The sequence below is a fragment of the Salmo salar genome, chromosome 22, assembly GCF_965601325.2.
Source record: "Salmo salar chromosome 22, fSalSal1, whole genome shotgun sequence".
Classification (NCBI taxonomy): Eukaryota; Metazoa; Chordata; class Actinopteri; order Salmoniformes; family Salmonidae; genus Salmo; species Salmo salar.
Genome location: NC_138312.1, coordinates 2,326,316 through 2,335,070, shown reverse-complemented (window position 1 = coordinate 2,335,070; position 8,755 = coordinate 2,326,316). Strand labels below are relative to the sequence as shown.

Sequence of the window (8,755 nt, the reverse complement as noted above, 5' to 3'; positions counted from 1 at the left end):
TTAAAACCCCTAGAGTTTTCCTGAGTCTGCGAGGAGTGTTTGGTCGTGCCAAAGAACGCATTGTTCCTACTCGATCATGTGTAATGTGCTTCGTGACTTCCAAAATCGAAACCCCCAAATATTTTTTTTACATTTTTTTTTTACATTTTAGTCATTTAGCAGACGCTCTTATCCAGAGCGACTTACAGTAGTGAATGCATACATTTCATACATTTTTTCTCCGTACTGGTCCCCCGTGGGAATCGAACCCACAACCCTGGCGTTGCAAACACCACGCTCTACCAACTGAGCCACACGGGACCGAAATATATGTTCTCTTGCTTCGCTGATTGTACTTTCCAATATGCTTTGTGACCCTGCTCTGCCAAATACTTTAATAATGTGGTGATGTCCGGAATATGAGTTTGTCTTTTTACGCAAATAACACATTTCCTACATAGTGTACCAACACAGAACCCTGAAATGTACATCCTTAGCGATTGTTTCAACGCAGCATGATACAAGGTTGGACTATTTGTAAACATTGTTCATGCTCTCGCCAAAATCAGTTCCACACCAATCGCTATGTAAAATTAACCGGGTATTGTTACTGGTCCCATTTTCAAAGACATGGGTAGTAGTCGTATCAGTTTCTAGGAATAGGTCACGTGTTAGAGACACCAGGACAGATTTCTGACGAGAGATACCAGAATAAGAATAAGATCCTGCAGTACTATAGAGATACCAGGACAATGTCCTGAAGTAATATACTATGGGTTACAATCGTAAGATGTAAATGCATTAAGAGATACCAGGACAAGGTCCTGAAGAAGTAAGAAAGTATTCATGCAGGTTAGAAAAACATTGTAAAAGAAAATGTAATTAGTCAGTGTACTGGTGAAACAGTTGGTTATGATTGGGAAACCAGCTATAAATGTAAACCCTTCACGGAAATATGCATAGGAACTACCATATGGATACAACATTTAAAATTACATAGAGTAATAAAAAAATATTTTGATAAAGAAATTACTGTTTAAATTCAAAGAAAGGAAGACGTTCCTAACCAAATACTGTTTGTTTCCTGTGTTCGTTTTTGTTACCTGAGTGTGGGTGTGTATTTACGAGAGATATATGTTATGGACAGAGGATGGACTGTATTTTGGTAATATGTGTTGTCAACAAAAGTGATTTTTGAATCGTGAGACTGGTATAGGACATTAGGTCTCCCATATTCTCCAGCAGTAATTTTGCAGACGCTTCAGTATTATAGGGTATGAAAACCATTACCAAATAAAAGGTACAAATACCTTGGAAAATTGTTAAAATTGGCATACATTAAAACCTTGAGTGAGGAAATCTAAACTCTGGACACCGTTGAGAGAGGTGCAGAAATAACTACCATAGAAGAGGTAAACTATAGCAAAGCCGTAGAGGCACTAAATGAAGCGCAAGAACATTCTACCAATTCAGCTCGAATAACTTGTTATGGATAGGGGGCAGTATTTTCACGGCCGGATAAAAAAACGTACCCGATTTAATCTGGATTATTACTCCTGCCCAGAAACTAGAATATGCATATAATTATTAGCTTTGGATAGAAAACACTCCAAAGTTTCTAAAACTGTTTGAATGGTGTCTGTGAGTATAACAGAACTCAAATGGCAGGCCAAAACCTGAGAAGATTCTGTACAGGAAGTACCCTGTCTGACCATTTCTTGGCCTTCTTTGCCATCTCTATCCAAAACAGGGGATCTCTGCTGTAACGTGACATTTTCTAATGCTCCCATAGGCTCTCAGAAGGCGCCAGAACGTTGAATGATGACTCTGCTGTCTCTGGCTGAAAAACAGTAGCGCATTTGGTAAGTGGTCGATCTGAGAACAATGAGACGGGGGCGAGCGTGCACGAGACGACTCCATGTTTACATTTTCAGTCTTTGAACGAAAACGACTCCCGGTCGGAATATTATCGCTATTTTACGAGAAAAATAGCATAAAAATTGATTTTAAACAGTGTTTGACATGCTTCGAAGTATGGTAATGGAATATTTAGAGATTTTTTGTCACGATACGCGCCGGGCGCGTCACCCTTCATTACCTTTCGGATAGTGTCTTGAACGCACAACAAAACGCCGCTATTTGGATATAACTATGGATTATTTGGAACCAAAACAACATTGGGTGATGAAGTAGAAGTCCTGGGAGTGCATTCTGACGAAGAACAGCAAAGGTAATCCAATTTTTCTTATAATAAATCTGAGTTTGGTGAGTACCAAACTTGGTGGGTGTCAAAATAGCTAGCCATGATGGCCGGGCTATCTACTCAGAATATTGCAAAATGTGCTTTCACCGAAAAGCTATTTTAAAATCGGACACCGCGATTGCATAAAGGAGTTCTGTATCTATAATTCTTAAAATAATTGTTATGTTTTTTGTGAACGTTTATCGTGAGTAATTTAGTAAATTCACCGGAAGTGTTCGGTGGGAATGCTAGTTCTGAACGTCACATGCTAATGTAAAAAGCTGGTTTTTGATATAAATATGAACTTGATTGAACAAAACATGCATGTGTCATCTGATGAAGATCAAAGGTTAGTGCTACTGTGGTTTTGTTTTTTGTGACATTATATGCTAGCTTGAAAAATGGGTGTCTGATTATTTCTGGCTGGGTACTCTGCTGACATAATCTAATGTTTTGCTTTCGCTGTAAAGCCTTTTTGAAATCGGACAGTGTGGTTAGATAAAGGAGAGTCTTGTCTTTAAAATGGTGTAAAATAGTCATGTTTGAAAAATTTAAGTTTTCAGATTTTCGAGAAGTTTGTATTTCGCGCCACACCCATCATTGGATATTGGAGCAGGTGTTCTGCTAGCGGAACGTCTAGATGTAAGAGGATATAGGAAAAAATCTAATCAAAGATAAAATTGGGAAAATTCCAATTTTATTTGACCTTTATTTAACTAGGCAAGTCAGTTAAGAAGAAATTCTTATTTTCAATGACGGCCTAGGAACAGTGGGTTAACTGCCTTGTTCAGGGGCAGAACGACAGATTTGCACCTTGACGAGGATTCGACCTTGCAACCTTTAGGTTACTAGCCCAACGCTCTAACCACTAGGCTACCCTTCCGCCCCAATCTAATAAGGAATTCAGAGATGCTGTTGAGTTGGCACAATGAAATGAAAGAAATCAAAAGCTCAATACACCAGCGTTTTGATGATGGCGTTCTATCAACCAAAATAAAAATCAATAAAAACAAGATTAGTAGATGTACTCAGCACTAACCATACTATTTGTGAAGTAAATTGAGTATGTAGTATGCTTATTGGTCTTAAGATACAAATTCAATGATTTAATTAATTATGACAAATTAAAGTAATGACTTTTCAAATAAGTTACGTAATACATTATGTTGGCTGACAATTTGTTAGTTACGCTGTCCTTATTAACCGCATAGCAGATCATTACAGCAGTATGTTATCTTTTTGTATACCTGGCAGTCAGTGTGTGTAAAAGGCAATTGTCTGTGCAGATTTAAAATAGCATGAGGTTGATAGCCCAAGGGCTCAGCCGTCTAATTCATTCACAACAGCAATCACTATAATGTGCTCCTTTCTGCAAGTTTCCATACATGTGACTTCCTGAAGATAGTAAACCCACAGGCTGCCACAGGCTGTCACAAACAGATCTTAGCTATACGCCCAGTCTTATAACTAAGTCCCACAAAGACAAGTTTGAATCAGGTTAGAAAAAAACACTAGCATATAACAAGAGACTATTTAAGCAGTTAAACATGGGATAGCATGACTAATTATGTAATTTTCCACGACAACATCAACATTCTTTAAGTGCAATTCAGAGTCCACTGTCTCAGAGCTGCGATAGACCGACAGCCCATTGTGACATTGCTATCCTGCTCTGCAACCTCCGTCCGCGGGGGTCCTACAGCCCGACCGTGGACCTCCCCAAAATGTCCAACCAGCCCAGCTCTGTGTACTTGGCTCCCATTCAACTGAATGTGATGACAGACATTGCTTGAGCATTGCTAAGAATTCAAGAAAGTATGAAAGCCAACAGTTCAATATTCTAACACTGCTATGCGGAAGTGGACACATTGGACTCTGAAAGCCACTTTCGAGCGACAAAACCATGTGGAAACTGGGTTGCATAGATCAAAGTTAGTGCCAGTGGCCCTCATGATAGAGGACTGAGCAGCTCAGAGTAGTGTAATGAGCTGGGCAGTAAACATTGACCAGGCCCAGACAGTACAAGTCATAAAAATTAGGAGCCAAAACACATCAATGGGAGGGAGTTACACTTTGGGTACCACAGGAAGCAGCTGTTTCCCATTCACAGGAAGAAGAAAACATTCTTAGAAAATGCAATTCTACTAATTTTGCCATGGGTTACAGAGAAACTGTTGCAATTTTATAAACAGAAGGCCATCTTCATTTTGCAATGGGGCAGATTGCAGTTTTAAAGTTTTGCAGTTCTACACATTTTGCTATGACTTGCCATGTTAAGATAACTGGCTAGATTAACTAATCAGTGACTGGCAAAAACAATAGAAAAACTGCAGATGCACAACCAAATTTAGAACTTGCACCTTGTGTATTCTACTATTCTAACTTTTAAACAGTAAGTTGACACCTCAATTGAGTTTCCCAAAAATATTTTTTAAATGCCTGTAGCCGGCCCTGAGTTACCCCATGCATTCCCATCAATACACCCCTGAAATGTGGCTGTCCATGATTCTGATTTGTGTGTGTGCGTGAGTGTTTGTGCAAGTAGAAAAAACATGTTGACTCACCCTACTTGTAGAGAAATGCCAATTCCACCCTCCTCTCATGTTGACGAAACGGTCTATCACTGTTATACAGTACACGCTATTGTTTTTTGTTGTCCTAGTCTACCTGACTAAAATGCTTGCTTGCTAGCCTAACTTCCATTCATGGGCAACGTTAGCTAGTTAATATTTGCCTTCTACATCTAGCTACACATTGAACTTCCATCCTCTCAGGTCAGGGGCACAACAATGGATGAATTAATAGTTGGATCAGTCACCATTATAATCATTTGCCAGCACAGAAAATTAAGTAAAACCACAATTTCAAATCTCTATCTCCATCCATGGTTCATTTAGGAAAGGGCCAATTTTAGCTAGCAACCAGAGGACAACACAACGAGGTGCAACAATTCAAGTTGTTTCTGTCAATGATGTATGCTCTCAATAAGATTTGATTGAAGTGACGCCAAATCCAAGCTGGCTTCCCTTGACACTTTTTTATGGTGCGTTTGGACCATTCACAGTTGAGTTCACTCAGTTTAGAGCAACACTGATCAAGGGAGGCCAAATGCTCACTGGCTTTTTTTGCATTCAATGCTACGGGCAGCAACAATGTCATACTCGTTTAGACCAGACAGTATCAGATAGCGCCTCTCTGTCACTATGTGTAGGCCATCTATTTCACTCGTTCGGATGCTTTCTCCAGTGAGGTACATACAGCAATTATGGAACGGAGAGATGAAAGAAATTATTTTACATGTTTTTAAATTATTTCTCTCTGTAATGTTTTGGGGAAGCCTGGCTTACCTTGGCATCCATGAATATATATGGGACCAATATTATAAATGTTTGCGCATCATGTCCAAATCATCCGAAATTATCTACAATTGTTTGAAGCTCAAAGTCACTTGTTTTGAAACACAGAAATGTTTTGAAAATAATGCTCCAAAAATGTTAATAAATCAGTCCCATGACTTAAATAAGTTTTGAGCAACAAATGCTAAAACGTTAGCATGTGGAAACGTAATTTTTTAACTATCCCTTTAAAGTAGTCTTTATAAAAGGGTTTATAATATGGTAATTAATTTTAATTATGAATTTATTAATGCATTATAAACTATTAATAAAAAGTTAAAGCATTGGTGTGATACAGTGCATTCCGAAATTTTGCATACCCCTTGACTTAATTCACATTGTGTTAAAGCCTGAATACAAAATGGATTAAATCCATTTTACACACAATATCCCATAATGACAAAGTGAAAACATGTTTTACATTTTTAGAAAATGAAATATATATAATTTACATAAGTACTCACATCCCTGAGTAAATACATATTAGAATCAACTTTGGCAGCGAGTCTTTCTGGGTAAGTCTATAAGAGCTTTATACACCTAAATTGTACAATACTTGCGCATTCTTTTTAAAATTTGTCAAGCTCTTTCAAGTTGGTTGTTGATCAACCTAGACAGACCTTTTCAAGTCTTGCCAGATTTAAGCCGATTTAAGTCAAAACTAACTCGGCCACTCAGGAACATTCAATGTCGTCTTGGTAAGCAACTCAAGTGTTATTTGGCCTTGTGTTTAAGGTTATTGTCCTGGTTAAAGGTGAATTTTTCTCCCAGGATCTGTTGGAAAGCAGACTGAACCAGGTTCTCCTCTAGGATTTGGTCTGTGCTTAGCTTTATTCTGTTTCTTTTCATCCTTAAACACCCTAGACCGATAACAAGCATACCCATAACATGATGCAGTCACCGAAAATATGAAGAATGGTACTCAGTGATGTGTTGGATTTTACCATTTGCCTCATGGTGCAATCCCTGAGGTTTCCTTTCTCTTCGGCAACTGAGTTAGGAAAGACACCTGTATCTTTGTAGCGATTTGGTGTATTGATACACCGCCGAAGTGTAACTAATAACTTGACCATACTCAAAAGAATAGTCATAATTTTTAACCCATCTACCAATATGTGCCCTTCTTTGCGAGGCATTGGAAACCCTCCCTAGTCTTTGTGGTTGAATCTTTGTTAGAAATCCACTGCTCGACTGAGGGACCTTACAGATAATGTGTTCCAAAAATCATATTAAAACACCATTATTGCACACAGTGAGTCCATGCAACTTAAGAACATTTTTACTCCAGAACTTTAGGATTGCCATAACAAAAAGGGGTTGATTAATTCAAGATATTTCAGCTTTTCATTTATTATTTTGTTAAAAAAATAATAATCTAAAAACAACTTTGACATTATGGGGCATTGTGTGTAGGCCAATGACAAAATCTCAATTTAATACATTTTAAATTCAGGCTGTAACAAAATGTGGAAAAAGGAGCTGAAAACTTTCTGATGGCACTGTAGCTGTTCAGTGCCTGGCAAAGTGAACCAATATTAAACATTTAATAAACACAGTGACATTTTACTATAACATGAGCTGTGGTGATCGCTTAATGTGTGCTACCGAACACAGCAAGAGAAAGCTAGGCCAACATTGAATGTTAAGACTTCGGTCCACAAAACAGCCCTAGGAGTACGCAAAAAGACAATTACACAATGCTTGCCGCGTGATTTCTCTTCTCACCATGTCCATGAGCAGGTAGTATGTTTTATTTATTTTTCACTCTAGTTCAGCAAATAGACTTTTTGTGCAGGTTTTCCTTTAAAGCCATTTACGGATTTAAAGTAAACATGGCAAGCTAAGTTAACCAAACAATTTTAGATTAGGGGGGTGCACATCGATTTGAAATGTTAGGGCCTGTAGACAAATACAATGCATATTCATCCTATGTCCATAAAAAAATAAAGGTTTAACTCGACGTACAGAATGACTGACAAAGCTGTATACTTCAGAAAAACTCAGGGCTCAAGCAGTTTGACAGTAAGATTGTCGGTGCAAACCTAATGTGCTTGCATCAAATGCATACTTTTCCCCTCACAGCTAATGAATATATTTAAGACCTCAACTATGGCTGGGCGATATGGCCAAAACATCATATGGTGTTTTTCAAATTTGATGGCATTTTATGTTTTTGATTAATGAAAGTTCTCCATTTGCTTTATGAGTAGTGCGTGACAACACATATATTCTATATTATTTCAATGGGTCTTTCTCCATTCAGATTGAACAGTTTAAACCAATTCAACGTCAACCTAAAATAATTTCCTGCTTTTCCATCAATTTCTGCACTCATGTGAGATAATTTCCACACTGCCACAATATGGGCAAAAATACTAGGCCTGATTTAACCAAATGTTGCAATTGCGATCAAAACACTTGGGTGAACTTTTGGAATAATGGAAATAGAATATAAATAATAGTGGGCACTTTGAATAGTGTTGTTTGACATGACAACGAATGAAAATGCCATGGAGTTATTGTGACAGGGTAGGACCCAAAGTGATGTTCCGTGTTTCCTAGGGGACCCTATAAATCTTTGGCTACATTAAATCTTTATTAATGTTAACTTTTCATGCTTTGCCTATTCCTCTTTGATTTAGAAGATACTGTTAACACAAACACCATGCTGATTTAGGCCTCCACCAGCACTGGTATCAGGCTGTATTAGCTAGTTACGTTTGCTCTGACTCAGTACTTCTATTAGCTAGCCAGCTAACTAACGATTAGCATTAGTGGCTAAAACGATTTAGTTTAACTTGCTAAGAAAATACAAACTAGCTGTTTGCAATTGTAAGAAACAAACTAATATTGTAGCTATAGAACGCTTGTGGAGTTATATTAAGATCAAAGTGGAAACATTGTTGTCATCAACATTGTTCCATGTGCTGTATTGACCATGCAGACTGAACGAAAGTGTATCGTGGTCAAGCGACAAATGCGCTCCTTGAGTGACAGGTTGTGGGACTAGGTCTGTGTGGAGCGAGAGAGCGGAGCGGGATGACTCAAGTAGCAGGGTTAACTATAAAAATGGACGTTACACACGGCCTATCACATATAACAAACCAAACATTCAAATACCGTTATAGGAGGTAAAGTA

At 38.1% G+C, this 8,755-nt stretch overlaps 1 non-coding gene across 1 annotated transcript; it reads right to left on the bottom strand.

Annotated features, from left to right (window-relative positions):
• Nucleotides 1-226: 226 nt before the first annotated feature.
• Nucleotides 227-302, bottom strand: trnaa-ugc (transfer RNA alanine (anticodon UGC)). The gene has a single exon. It is a non-coding gene; the product is annotated as a tRNA-Ala (tRNA).
• Between the last annotated feature and the right edge of the window lie 8,453 nt (nt 303-8,755).